Here is a 14,540-nt window from a genome sequence, read left to right on the forward strand (position 1 = left end):
CATGACATGGGGTTGGATGAGTGACAATCATCTGTCAGGGCTCAAAATCCTTTTTTTCTCTGTACAAGCACTGGACCAGTGTTAGACGGACCGTCTAACTTTTAAAATAATGTGCGCCAAAAGTTTTTACCTGAACCCAAAAAAAAAAAAAAATTACTGCACCATTTGGTGTGTTTGTCCTTCTTCCTTGACACTTTCGCAGCATCCGGATCCGACCATCCAGAAATCCAACATCAACTGCAACATTCTCTTTGTTATGAAATCGTCAATGTGCTGTATTGTAATTTGAGCCGAATTTCCCTTTAATTTTCTAAAAAACTGGAGAATAAAATAACTTCATAGTCATCCTGAACATTATCATATTGAAAATATCAGCACACCTCTGAAGGAAAACATTTATTTAATTTATGAGTTTAAAAATAAGGGCATTTTCAATCTGGTACAACATGATTTGAGCTGACCTTCCCTGCACAGTAATGTACAGTGAAGCTATTCTTTTTTATGGTCATAGGATAGGAACATTTTGAATAGAAATCCATTGTGCTTCTCAGCCGAACCGAATATGTGCGTGTGGAAAATGTCAGTTGTGTCAATGCATGAGAGTTGGCAGTCCTGCACAACATATTTTCTGCTACATATTTTCACTTTTGCTGGTAATATGGATGCATCCAAACCCAACAAACCTGATAAGCTGCAGCAAGTTAAGACAGATCAAAAACGCAGGTAATTAGTTGCCAACACATTAAATTCACAAGAACTCATAGCTTGAATATAGTGTTGATAAGCAGCACAAGTGTCAATATATAAACTGTAAATCTGGCATTAAGTGTGCATGAGTAACTGCAGCGTAACTCATAGAACGGATGCAATTATAGTAACTCCAATAGTTACGCAAGTTCACACATAAACCCAGTCTTTGAGTTAAAATACTGTATATCTGTGATGCTATCTTTACGTTACGTAAGTTACGTGTAACAATGCATGTAAATCTGAGAATTACGTGCACAGTTCAAATTTTTCACTTGCACTACCATGTATGCACGTGGTATTCGGAGCCCTGTCTGTAGATGTTTTGATATCAAACTGTTATCCTCTGTCAAGGAACTCCTCCTTCATCACCTGACTGCACTCAGTCAGCCAGCATTTCCAACACACATACAGAACCATCAACCAATCCTCGTTTATAAACTGAACTGTGACAAAAGACATATACTGCAAAAAACAATATTGCAGACAATTACAAGATAATTGCTTATGTTGACACAGTAACCAATAACAGATGATTCAAGTCAGTGAACACACTCAGTAAGTCAGTTACATAATAATTTCAACCTATAAAATAGTGTATTGAATTGAGGAAGGGTGCATTTTATTGCTGATCATTTATTATTTTTACTTGTAAGAGAAACAATATGTTATTTATTCTGTCAAAAGTCACTGCAGCGTCACTTCAAAGCTCATGTTCTCCCTAGTGTATTTAATATGATGATGTGTGGACGAATATTATTCCTGTGTTTGACACAGTATCTATTTGTTGTTCAGATTATACCACAATATTGGTTAGTTTTTCTTGTTCAATAAAGATGGATTCAATAAAAATGGTGGTGGGTATCGGGGTGGGCTGCCGGGTGGTGGATGTGGGTGGGTGGGGGTGAAAGGAAACACCGTGGTGTTGATCTCCTGGAATGTGGCATGCCAGAAAGCTGGCTCAACTGGCACCAAACCAAATGCCTTCAGCTCTCAAACACCACTCTCACTCTCCTTCTTTTCTCTCCCTCTCATGAGCATCATGGCCCCAGTCCAACTCCCCCTTCTCTCTCTCTCTCTCTCTCTCTCTCTCTCTCTCTCTCTCTCTCTCTCTCTCTCTCTCTCTACCCTTGAAACAGGAGAGCCGCCCATCTCCGCTTCCTCCGACAGGATCAGCGATCACTCTGCCCAGGCCTCCGGACAGACGGCATTCCTTCCACCTGCTGCTGCTGTTGCTGGCCGGCTGTTGCACCGGGCATCCAGAATAGATCTCTGACGTCCGCCTGGTTACTAGAATACGCCGACGTCCCGAGAATCGAAAGAAACACAGAGGATAGACACAGACACACTGTACAGACTTAAAACACAGGGAAATTCATGTATACATACCGAGATAAAAGGTCCATTCAAACACAGAAATGCAGATACCTACAGAGCCTTTAAATAGTCATGTCAGACATGCTGGGGTGAGGGACGGGTGGGACTGTGGTCTACAGTAAATAGTGACCAGAATTTGACCCTATATCAATACTATCAGTACAACAGCACGACAGAAATTGAACTACTACAGCCAAGGTCCTCCACAGCTGACGCAAACGGTGCTTTGTAAGAAAAAGGATGCCAACGTTTCTGTTATCGTATCCCAATTGTTTTTAGCCACACAATGTCGCGATGGCAATGACGGTCAGGTGGTTGGTTGGTTGGTTAGTCAGTTCACTACATTGGTTCAGACTGAAATATCTCAACCACTATTGGATGGATTGACATTGAATTTGGTGCAGTCATCCATGATGTCCAGAGGACACATTATTCTGACTTTTGTGACCCCCTGACTTTTCATCTAGTGTCATTAGAAGGTCGTAGTTCCCCCTTACCCAGTGAAACATCTTAACATCTACTGGATAAATTGACATCTGGAATTTGACATTCATGGTCCCCAGAGGATGAACATGTCTGACATTGGTGATCCCTAAACTTTTCATTTATGCCAACATGGAGTCAAAATGTAAAGGTCCAATATTTTTATGACCAAATACCTGCTAAACTAATGACATTCCCATCTGCCACAGCTGTACTTCGTGTTTTGTGCTAAAATACGGAGTGGTTTCGGACACGCACTTAGTGTTCTGCATCAAGCGGTGAAAATGCATCCATCAAAAGAAAAACAAAAAGCTGCTCTAGCTTTTATCAACAAACTTTTAAAAGGCTGGAGAGGAAAAGAGGGAGGGCTTTGGCGGCGGACGGCACGGTTGTCACTTTTGCTGGCGCCTATTTGCATGATTCATGTTGACTGAAGCCCTGCGTTTGTCAGGGGAGGTGTCTGCTGTAAAAGTGCCACAGCCCTCCAGATTGACACTCATTAGTGAGGGGCTTCGAGGCAGAGGGGTCCTGCAGGGGGCAAGAGGGCAGCGAGGAGGACGAGAGGCCACATCCCACTAAAAATAAATGATTTCTAATGATTGATACAGATAGCAGTGGACTGATAGGGCCAGATGAATCAGCGGGCTTAGGTGGTAGCGGAGGCAGGCAAGACCTCTGGTTGGCAAGCTGTTGTCAGCTGAAATGTTGCTTAAAGCCAACGTGTCCAGCTAAACGTGTCTGATCTGAATCCAAACACACACATATATATACACCACCTCAATACCAGTACACCTCCCCCTCCTCTTCCTACACTTGTTGTGTTTGACCACCCCTAGCAGTGCCCCTCTGCCTCCTGCCACTCAAGCCATATACACAAATACACACATTCACATTACAGACATTGCACACAAATGCCAGCGCTCACCCAGGAGCAAATGAAACACACAGGGGCTACCGGACTCCCTGCCTACACACACACACACACACACACACACACACACTCTTCAGTCTTAGCCTCTTGTGCTTTAACCCTGCTGCACTTTCCACAGCTTCACGTCCCCTGAAACACTGTGTCCATCACTGTGTTTGCGCATGAAGTCCGCGGCTCAGGTCATTCATCGCACATGTCTCAAGCTGCCAATCATTCAATCAATCCCGGCTTCATTACAGTGATTGTAATATCAAGGCCCCCAGCATCAAGCTTGCAGGATGTTAGGAGGCAAAGGGGGCAGGATTATTTTAATACAGCATTCAGATCAGATTTCCTTCAAAAGTAATTTTCTGCTGAACTTTCTCAGGCAGTGTTCTTCAAAGTCTGAGTTAGAGCGCAAGGGGGGGTCAAAAGTTTTAAGTGGATCTTCATTTGGGAGGCGCTAAAGTTGATTTAATCTCTTGAGAGAAAGTTGGACTCTGACTATCTGACATCATATCGGTTTCTCCAACAATTATATAGCTGTCGCGTGACCCACAAGCATCACAACATGCAGTCATCCTAATGTTTTTGCCTTCCATTACCTCTTGCCAGTTCCAGTTTCTGAGTTGTACTTAGTTTGCACACATTAAAATCAACAAGATTATAAAAAGAGTTATAACTCCAAAAACGTCCTATTCTTCTGCATGTTTTTGGTAGACAAATCAAATATTACATATATGTAATTAAAATAAGCTATATTTTTCATCTTTTTGTAAATAGTTGGCTTTCCATGATTATGTTAGTAAAAAGACTTTTAGACTTCTGCTGTATTTTTTATGCACAAACCCTATTTATAGATATATATAGACTGATATATGATAGATAATGTTGTATTTGCATCTTTACTACAAAGAGCACTATTATTTACAGCCTTATCTTTAAGTTAGGTGCAATTCTAGTGTCTTTTTTATGAGATTATTAACTGTAACTTGATACTGACAAGACCTGGCAGGGGAATGGTAGGAAGTGTACAGACATAATATGATAAAGCTGTTTAGCCACACAATGTCGGGATGTCAATGTCGGTCAGTTGGTTGGTTGGTTAATCAGTTCACTACTTTGGTTCAGACTGAAATATCTCAACATCTATTGGATGAATTGACAGGGTAAGAGTGTTTAGGGTAAAAAATTACCAATTCCTTCCCTCTGACAGAATGCTGTCAGCAGGGTCGGACCACAGAGACCCCGGCCCCTCCGACACTTAACTGTCCACAAGAGGAGAAAAATGGACTGGAAGATAGAAAACTGGATGCATCCTTACATGATCTTTTCTCCATTCATGGACCCCAGTGAACCGACTAAATATACCTGGCAGAGGTGGCCAGTTGGGTCAATGTGAAAGTAAGGATGGCCGTGTGGCTGCTTTGACAATCTGAATCGGTATTGTGGCAAACTCACTATTCCTATTTAAACAAGCTGAGGAAAGTCAGCAGAAACAGCAATCCACCTTTTTTTTACTTCAGGAGATGTGATGTAACTCACCAAATATTTCACCACCAGAGTTTAACATCTCATATTTCTGCTGGTCAACATCCTCTGAATTCCATCAGTTAAGTTACGGTAACTTTAAGGATAATAAAGCCATTTCTCAATGTCAGTATGGGATTAAGAAGGAAGGGTACAACAGAGACCATGGTGTCTACATGTCTTGAATGAGGGTTGATCAATTATTAAATGATCCTTGCCTTTATCTGGATAGGAGACACGGACCCATGGAAATCCTTGGCTAAACTGACAGCACCTGACTCTTTGTCCTGCAGGATTTATGGCCTGATAATTAGGATTTAGAACAAGCGCCTATCCAGAGTGGCAGCTGTACATCAGCTGCCACCCTGGATAGACAAAGACAACAGAGCTGGTACTAGAAGGAAAAACATCCTGTATTTCTCAGTGCCCTGAATAACTTCATTCATTTATAGCCTAGCATCATAAAATAAGTACATAGTCATACAAGTAAAGAAAAGTGGGATGTACAGACTTATCTATGAGGGTTTTTTTTAGTTTCTTTAAACTTGGTTAAATACAAAACATTAAACTTTCAGGCTTTTCTCTGCAGATTTTTGTGGATGAAATTAGACAAGCAGAGATCATGAAGACAAGATGCTGCAGGACAATGAGAGAAATACGATATTATTTCACATTTATGTAATTTAAGTAGATGTCTGTGTTTCAATTCGGTGATTAGCTTAGCATAAAGACTGGAAACAACTAGCCTGGCTCTGTCCAAAAGTAACAAAATCTAAAAAAAAAAATCAAATAATAACCTATCTGCACTTCTAAAGATCACTAATCTTGTTTGTTAAATCTGTACAAACATCAAAATGTGAAAACATTTTTCGCACGGTTTCCAGTCTTTATGTTAAATTAATCTTTTGGTAAAACAAACAAGATATAACATGTTAACTAGTGAGCTTTATAGGTCCTCGTAGTTCAGATTTTGTTACCTTTGGACAGGGCCAGGCTAGCTGTTACTGATTTCAGTCTTTATGCTAAGCTAAGCTAACTGTCTCCTGGCTGTAGCTTCATATTTACAACGTAAGAGTGGCATCAATCTGCTCATCTAACTCTCAGTAAGGAAGCATATCCTTTAAAAATGTATTTGTCTGGTCTACAATCTCCTTTCATCCACATTTAAACAGTTTCATCAAATAGCTCTGCACAAAATCTTGGAAAAATTCTCTCTCACCCTCATATTCTCTCTCTTACTCACATGAAAACAACCTGGCAACATGCCAAGTACATACTGCGGGGTGTAGAAACACAACCACAACCAAAGCTTATTCAAAGTTTCAGTCATACGCAGAAAATGTCGAGGTGGGGAAACTCAAGCTTTTAATAGCTTCATGGGTTCAAAGTCACTCCATAATGCTTTCTGTGCTCAACCTTCTATAAGCTTCTCATTTGGCTGTGATTAAATCTCCAACAGTAGCTTAGCCGTGCAGCTGACCCTGAACCAGCTGACCCTGACAGTAGCACTTAGTATCGCAGGGTCAGCTTGAAACTGACAAGGGTGATGATTTCTTAATGTAGTCAGAGGGCAAGTGGACGGCGGCTTAGGTGGGGACTCTGTCTGCATATGAGGTGGGTGTAGGGTATGGGGTGTATGTTGGGAGGTATGGTGCCTGTAAGGGAAGCCTGGTTGTTTTGGGGTGGGTGGATGAGAGGGGGTGATATGCGTTCATGGAGCAGGCCAGAGGAATGCGGGGAAGTGCACAGCTGCCCTGTTTTGTCATAGCTGTGCACTGCACTGTCTGTCTGAGTAACATAAAGCTGCCAGTGTTATGTGTTCATGTGCAGGACCTCCCATGTATCTGCGGGCCCAAGATTCACAACCCAGCATGAATGAGCCTACTAGAGCACCAGCCATTACAGTTAAGGCTGGGATCGAAAGCAACACCAACCATCAATCAGATCCTAGTTTAATTTTGTTGTAGCTCATGAGTCTGTCAAATCTGTTAGCTGCTGATAGTTTAACTAATGTAAACTGTATGATGCATACTCTCCCTATGCAACTCTATTTTATATTGTTATGGTTCAAATTATCACAGTTATTAAAGAAAACTTCACAGATTAGACACATAAAGATCCCTTTTCTCATCATGGTGTGTATTACTCGGCCTCTGAAAACACTGGTTATCTTATCCTTAAGGTTATCTTGGCTTTGGCTTGCAGACCACAAATGTACTACAGAAGGTCTGTGGTATAAACTGGGGGTGTAAAGTTTGAAAGCTGTGGGCATTTACCAGACAGGGAGGGTCTAATTAAACAGTTGCATTATGGGGAAGTGTAGGATCCAATGGAGCTTGATCCATATTGGGGACATACATTTTGGACACCTCCACCTTTGCTGCTTTGATCATTCCTATTTGTGAATTCCCCAACTTTATTAAAATGCAATGTAAATCACTGGAAAACCCCTCTGATCGCTGAGTATTCACCTAACTATACCTCGTGTATCACTATATGTGTTGCATAGTACATTTGTAGGATGTAAGCACTGGTAATTTTGGAAGAAAAGATAACAATCGGACATGTTTTTCAGCTCATACAGGCATACTGTAAATGGTTTTTCAAAAAAAAAAACAATTGTGTGATGTTCCTTGCAGCTGGTTTAAAAGTAGCTAACAAGGTTTTCTTGAAAACCTAGAGATTAATTGAAATGCCTGAAAGTCATAGTGAAAGTTTTGACACATCTAATGTCCCAGTGTGTGATCACTCAAAGGGTACATCATGAGTCAGATCCTGTGCAGACTCAGCTCTGTAGGAACTGTAACTGAAAGCTGAACTTTAGGACATATTAGAGTTTTTAATACTAAGCTGATTGATTACTGGATATCAGAGCATGTAAAAAAGATGATATCTACATCTACATTTTTGCAGAAGGAAAGTCATGGAGGTAACATAGTGCAATAGAGAACCGCCTGCCTAACAGGTTCAAAGAGATTCCTATGAGATAATCAATAAGATCACTGGTGTCAAAAGCAGCTTTACCGTCATGTAGAAGCTTCAACAGCAAAAAGAAAGTGAGAACTAATGCTGCATTTCCACTGCATGGCACAGTACGGCTCTACTCTACCTGCTCTTATTTGGTTTTCTGTTAGCAAAAGTTCTGGATAGTACCTGGTACTTTTTTCTGGTACTACCTCGGTCGAGGTTCCAAGCAAGCTGAGCCAATACTAGAAGGTTGAGTTAAAACACTGCAGACCACTGATTGGTCAGAGAGAACTGTCACTAGTGCAACAAGAGACATCCTGTACAAACCCAGCATTTTTAAATAGCTACGAAATGCAATTTCTTTATTCACTCACCAGAGATTTTTTTTAAATGGCAGCTTGCAAACTAGGTTGTATAATTGACGAAGTGCAGACATCGTTGCCGAGGAAAGGATCCGGCGAGTGTGACGATGAAGATGATGTCAAGGCAGTTTCACTGAGGGGGCTACTATCTGCATTGAATAAACAAAACAGAGAAAAGCACCTGGTATCAAAAGTGAGTTGAGTCGAGTTAAACCATGCAGTGGAAATTAGGCATATGTGTTAACCTTGCAAACTAAGCTAATCAAAGAATCATGAAGTCGAGTCAGGTTTTATGTGTTTCATATTTTCAGGCTGAAAGTTCACATCTGTAACTGTGGAGTGTCAGTGCCTGAGAGCTGCTGCTTGTTGCCTTGAGCTTATACACATACCCTGTGTGTGTTTATAGGGGTTAGCGAGGGTTCATAGGCCAACAAGAGAGTGCAGACTGTCCCATTACTCTCCCACCACAACACGCCCCTCTCTTAAACAAGCTCTTGGAGAAAGTGGCAAATGTCTGGGGGAGTCACACAGCAACATGTGCCAATGGAGATGTCTATGAACTCCACTGGGGATCAGAGAGGTGGTAGTTTGTTTCAGCTTTTTCTCAACATATATATCCTTGAAAGTTCATATAGGAAAATAAATCCACAGCCTTACTTGAACTTGTATCAGAATTTTACATACGTGCATCCGGTTTCAATGTTTTTTCAGGCAGCCCCGATAAGCAAGGAACACTTTCCAAAAACATGGCTTAATGTTCTTTATGTCGGATTGTCATCTGAGACCTGAGTACAGCTGCAGGTCTAGTGTTGCCCCACGATGGCTGGGGATGTCTGACAGGACAGAAACCCACCCAGCATTGATTACCAGCTAATTATAGGCTGAGGAAGTGGCAGCTTGTTTGTTTCTGGGTTGCTGAGGAATACATTTGCACTTCACCAAGAGTTCATGAGCTATTGAGAGTGAATTCCGCTGAGCACTAAGTGCTATCTTTCCTATATCTCACTCTATCTGGAACTCACAAGATCTCTCCATTCTCTCCGTTCCTCACTTAATTCCACCACCCTCTGTTTTCACAGTCTCTGTGGGTGGTGCCTCCTGAAGCCCTCTTTCACACCCGTGCAGAGATTTGAATAAACATATGTTGCGTTAATTATGAACCAGAGCCATGGTGTGCCTCAGACAGGAAGACGTTCTTCAGGAGCCACTTTGCAGAGCCTGAGCTCCAGCTAAGTCGGTCTAATGAGAAACGTTTACATGGTGATTATGAGGGACGTCCTCACTCCTGATTCTTACAGCGCCCAAACACCTGCTCCCTACACACTAAAGCCAGGCCTCATCACATTTTTACTATGGTTTTTGATAAACTTGTCAACGTCTCAGCACAGTGTAGCATAAGAACGTCCTCTCGTAATGCAGCCTTTATAACATATGTTGGACTTACAGTGTTATTCCAGTGTATAAATCAGGTACCAATATAATACTCCTACTAGTACTTAATGTAGATACAGTGGAACAAAACAAGACTGTGTGGAACAAAGGAGTAACTTTTGGGCATTGAAGAAATGAAGTATTTTTGTAAATATTGATTACATCAAAGTGACGTTCTTTCCTCTAAAATGCCCAATTAATACTCCCTTTCTACCAACAGTCTTGTTTCTGGTTTGTTTTAAACGTCTCCAAATAAGATGTTGATGCCATTGAGGCGGAGTTATGAAAATAAGAGTGTTTTTCACACCCAGACAGCAAAAAATGTACACCTGTCTCCCTTAATATATCATCTGAATTATCATGTTTTCCAAATACATTCTCGGTAAGGAGATAGTGTGGCCCTTTAATCACAAGGTTGGCAGTTTGATCCCCAGCTTCTTCTGTCCGCATGTCGAAGTGCCCTTAAGCGAGACACTGAACCCCAAGTTGCTTCCTGGGTGCTTAACAGCAGCCCACTGCTCCAAATGCTTAGGATGGCTGAAATGCAGTGGTCAAATTTCACTGTTGTGCCATGTGCAATTGTATGTGAAACTTAAGTTAAAGTTTAAGGGTTTTCCAACCCCCAGGTTGAGGGATCATAGGACAAATTCTTTATAATTCTTACTTTTAGTAAATAATTTATTTAGCAATACCTTGTTGGGCCTCTAGGAACTATTCGAATTTGAACGGAGTATCATGATAGACAAACAAGTATGCACCTTGTGACAAGGGATTGCAAGTAAAAATGGTTAACAAGCCAAAAAAAATGGGAAAAACTGCCTGATAACATCAGATTTTTGAGTATTTGTGCTATAGTTCATCAATGGTGGGAGCAACTTTATTTTAGTTCTACTACTATGGTATCAGCACTGCTGAGTCGTTTTTACTTGTAAGCCATTCCATATGATGGTAACGTCATATTTTTTAATTGGTCTGCTTGGTACGAGCACCAAACTGGTGTTCGAGTGAAACGAATGCCATGGCTCAGCCTGTACATTGGGTTTGATTTGTGAACTCTGTCAGACATGCCATGCCCACCCACATCGGCGCAATGTCAAAACGCGGATATTTATGACCGTGAGGTTATGCACCCAAACGGCAGAGTTGACTTAAAACATAAGCAAGGTGGTTAACAGAAAAATGGCACAAAAAAACACTACAGTAATAAGCCATAAGTAGGTTTTCAGATGATTGTGGCTGAAATATAGTATATAGGAAGTCATATTAACACAAGCATACGTGAGTTTCACATAGTGAACATTGTGGTTATGAGTTAGAGCAACATGTAGCCTCCTCAGGTTTCAAATGGGGGTTGGTGGGCCTTTCCAGTGCAGATTCATTGGGAACACGCTGTAAACTAAGTGGTGTCAACCTTTAAACTTTATACCAGCCATAAGGATTCAGTGTGTCTCAGAAGAACAAAGTCTCCTCCAAAGACATTTAAAAAAAGAGAAAGTGTTAATACCAGACTCCCAAGAAAAACAAGAGGTCGGGGTGGATGAATACAAAACTTCAAAAACAAAACCTGGTCGGCCGCTGCCCTAATCAGGGGTTGTTGTCCGATTGTCGGCTTTAACTCCAACATCGGAAAGGTTTTTCGGGAGGAGGTTGTCAGACCAGGCCCCCAGGAAGGGCGCCGGGCTTTGAGTCAAATTGAACATAGCAGCCAAACGAGGAATTACAACTGGCCCGTCATGTGATGCCCTCTGGCTCAAAAATACTTTTTCCCATAGATTTACATTGTGATAGAGACGTCTGTAAATCCGTGGATAATTTTTTTTTCGAACATCACAACCCCCTGCAAAATGATTCTATATCAGAATTTGATCCATTCAGTCTGATAACATTTGGAAAGGAGAGCCGCACGATTAACTCATTTAATCCCCATACAAGTTATTGGAGCGCTCAACCGGAAGTAGCCGGCTTGGCTGGCAGAGGTCTCTAGTGCGCATGCTCTATGGGCCGCACAATCCGGAAGTCGATCATCTTGCTAATGTTTGGCTCTATGGGCCACTGAGCAACGCTCATAGGAAAGAGTGGGGCTCCACCTCGAACACTCTATCCAGTTCTTATAATACTGCATGTTTCAGACGATGTTTGACCATCTGACGAGCCTTTCATCTAAAGCACATTGAGGCCTTTAATATCGAAATCCACAGTGTCATTCATTACAGATCAAATAAAAAATGGTGTTATATTTCTAACCAGCAGATGATTTCAGGGTGTTAATGCCCACAATCTGGTAATTATCGCCACGTCTTCCTTTTCGCAGAATTTCATCCGTTTTAATTGAGCGGTCGGGTAATAATGTTAGTGACGACATGTGAAGACATCCACTGATGTGCCCGTCCATCACGTCTAAATTTGTCAGGCCTCAGAAACCTTGTAGGAGCACACCGCAGTTGTTTTCACTGCATTCTTTTACAGCTGTTAAGATTTTACATCAGTGACCAGTTGCCTCTCAATTCTACACGTATGAGGGAGATTATACTTTGTTATTTTTTTTTAACTCCTGCTCACCCAGATTGACATGCAGGCAGCAGCAGAAAGTTTAGATTCTTGAGAAATCAGAAGGTGCTTCATCGAGGAGCTACATCCAAAATGAAAAGCGTTTTATCCTTTTCAGAATACCTGTGTGTTTTTCCTCATGCCTGTGCACATGAGAGCCACCTGACCTGCTAATAACACTTCCAGGAGAAAACGAAAGCTGGTTGTGCTTCACAAGGTGATGGCCTGGGGGCTGTAGCTGGAAGCAGGGAGAGCAGAGTAGAGGAAGTGGTGACTCCAGCCGGAGGTGGGTGGGGGGGGTGGGGTGGACACGCCTGGCTGGCCGTGGCGGCGGCGGTGTCGCTCACACTGTTGCCCTCTCGCCACCCGTGTCAACACTGATGACTTCAGCGTGTGCCCTTATGAGCTCACCTTGCTAGGAGAGACACAGGAAGTGGGATTGGAGCAGTGACAGTGTCGAGGGGGATAACTGTGTCATAGCTGCACTGGAGGGGGGTTTCGTGTGTGTGTGTGTGTGTGTGTGTGTGTGTGTGTGTGTGTGTGCGTGCACATGCAGTTGCTAATACCTCGGGGTTATCTCTTTCACCTGTGTTTATGGAGCCGATTCTCTGTCCACACTGGCAAAAAACGAGCCATTAAAAAACTCTTAAAGAGCAGAGAAAGCTGCTGTGTGACAAACCACTTTCTGTTTCATCCAGATCAAATGATGTATGATTGGGTACGTGTTGTGTGACGCTTTGACAAGCACGTTTGTGAAAGTTAATTTTGCATATTTGACTGGGACTGAAACGTTACCTGATGCTTTCTGAGCTGTTCTGCTGCCACAAATGACAACTTGTTCAAACACCAAGCACGTCAAAATAATATGTAATCTAGATTTTAAACCAAAGTGTTACTCAATTTAGAGATTTAAAAGTAGTTATTTAAACATGCTAATAGTCTTGGCCTAACACAGATCTGTGGTGGGAGAAAGATCACTTCAAGCCTTAAAGGAACATTCTGCTGTTTTTCGGCCTGGATCTTCTTCTTATCGTCTATGATGACAATGGGACTTTTTACTCAGTAAAAATATTAACATGTTTTTGTTTATTCTGTCCATGACTTAGACACACATTCCTTTATTGTATTATTGTATTAACATTATGAATATCTGTATAAGATATACTGTTTTTTAAAGTTGGTTATCTTTAACAAAATAAAAGAAAGCGAGAAATATATGAACAGTTATTGTAAATACATTTCATCTTTCCATAACCTGAACCTAAATTAAAAATTTTAAAAAGATTTATAAATGACATTTATTTTATTTGGGGTTAACTTCCACGACACTAAACAACTGCAATAGCCTAATAAGGCAATTAAAGTCATTTAATATTGACGTCACACAACCAGTGGCTTTATGTGACAGACTTATTAAAAATGCATGATTGAAATGGAAAATGAAAAACAAAATCGGGTTGATGATGCAACCTGTCAACTGGGTCTGAACAAAGAACAGCTGGAGTAAAAACGGATCGATTTCAAAGTTCTCAACGCGCACATATTTACTCTTTTTTTTTCTTCTTTTTTTTGTTACTAAATAACAAATCGCTATTTTGTTTTCAATATGCTTCGGCGGGCTATGAGGCAAACAGGAGTCATTCTAGCAAAAATAAACAACCATTATTAATCAATCTTCTTGATAATTAGGCTACATGTATAAGAATCTTCTGATCGGAAAATGCATGAACACAAAGTGCATTATTCTGTTTTATTGTTAAATTATAAAGTGTTCAAATTAGTTAAATGATTGGCCTATATAAATATGGTCAGCTTGAATTCACTAATATGTCTTAATTTTTAATTCACGCCCTTGCAGGTTACATACTCAATATCAAATTATTATGATAAACAACAATCATAATAACCCCTCAAGATAAATGCACAGACATATTCCCAATAGGGAGTTTGTGGCATTCAAGTTTTACAGCAGTTCTTTTTTGTGATTGTTATTTCCTGTAATGTCTTTCTTTAAATACTATCCTTTTAAAATGTATTAAAGCAATTAGCCTACAGTTCTTTTTTTTTCAAAGGGCAGTGTGTATAATTTATGTCCAGTTACTGTGATGAGGGGATGGCTCTTTCATATCTGGAGCCTATCACGTCCTGCCTCTGCATCAGACACACCTCCAAAATACTAAATGTAT

The sequence above is a fragment of the Sander lucioperca genome, chromosome 22 (genome assembly GCF_008315115.2).
Source record: "Sander lucioperca isolate FBNREF2018 chromosome 22, SLUC_FBN_1.2, whole genome shotgun sequence".
Taxonomy (NCBI): Eukaryota; Metazoa; Chordata; class Actinopteri; order Perciformes; family Percidae; genus Sander; species Sander lucioperca.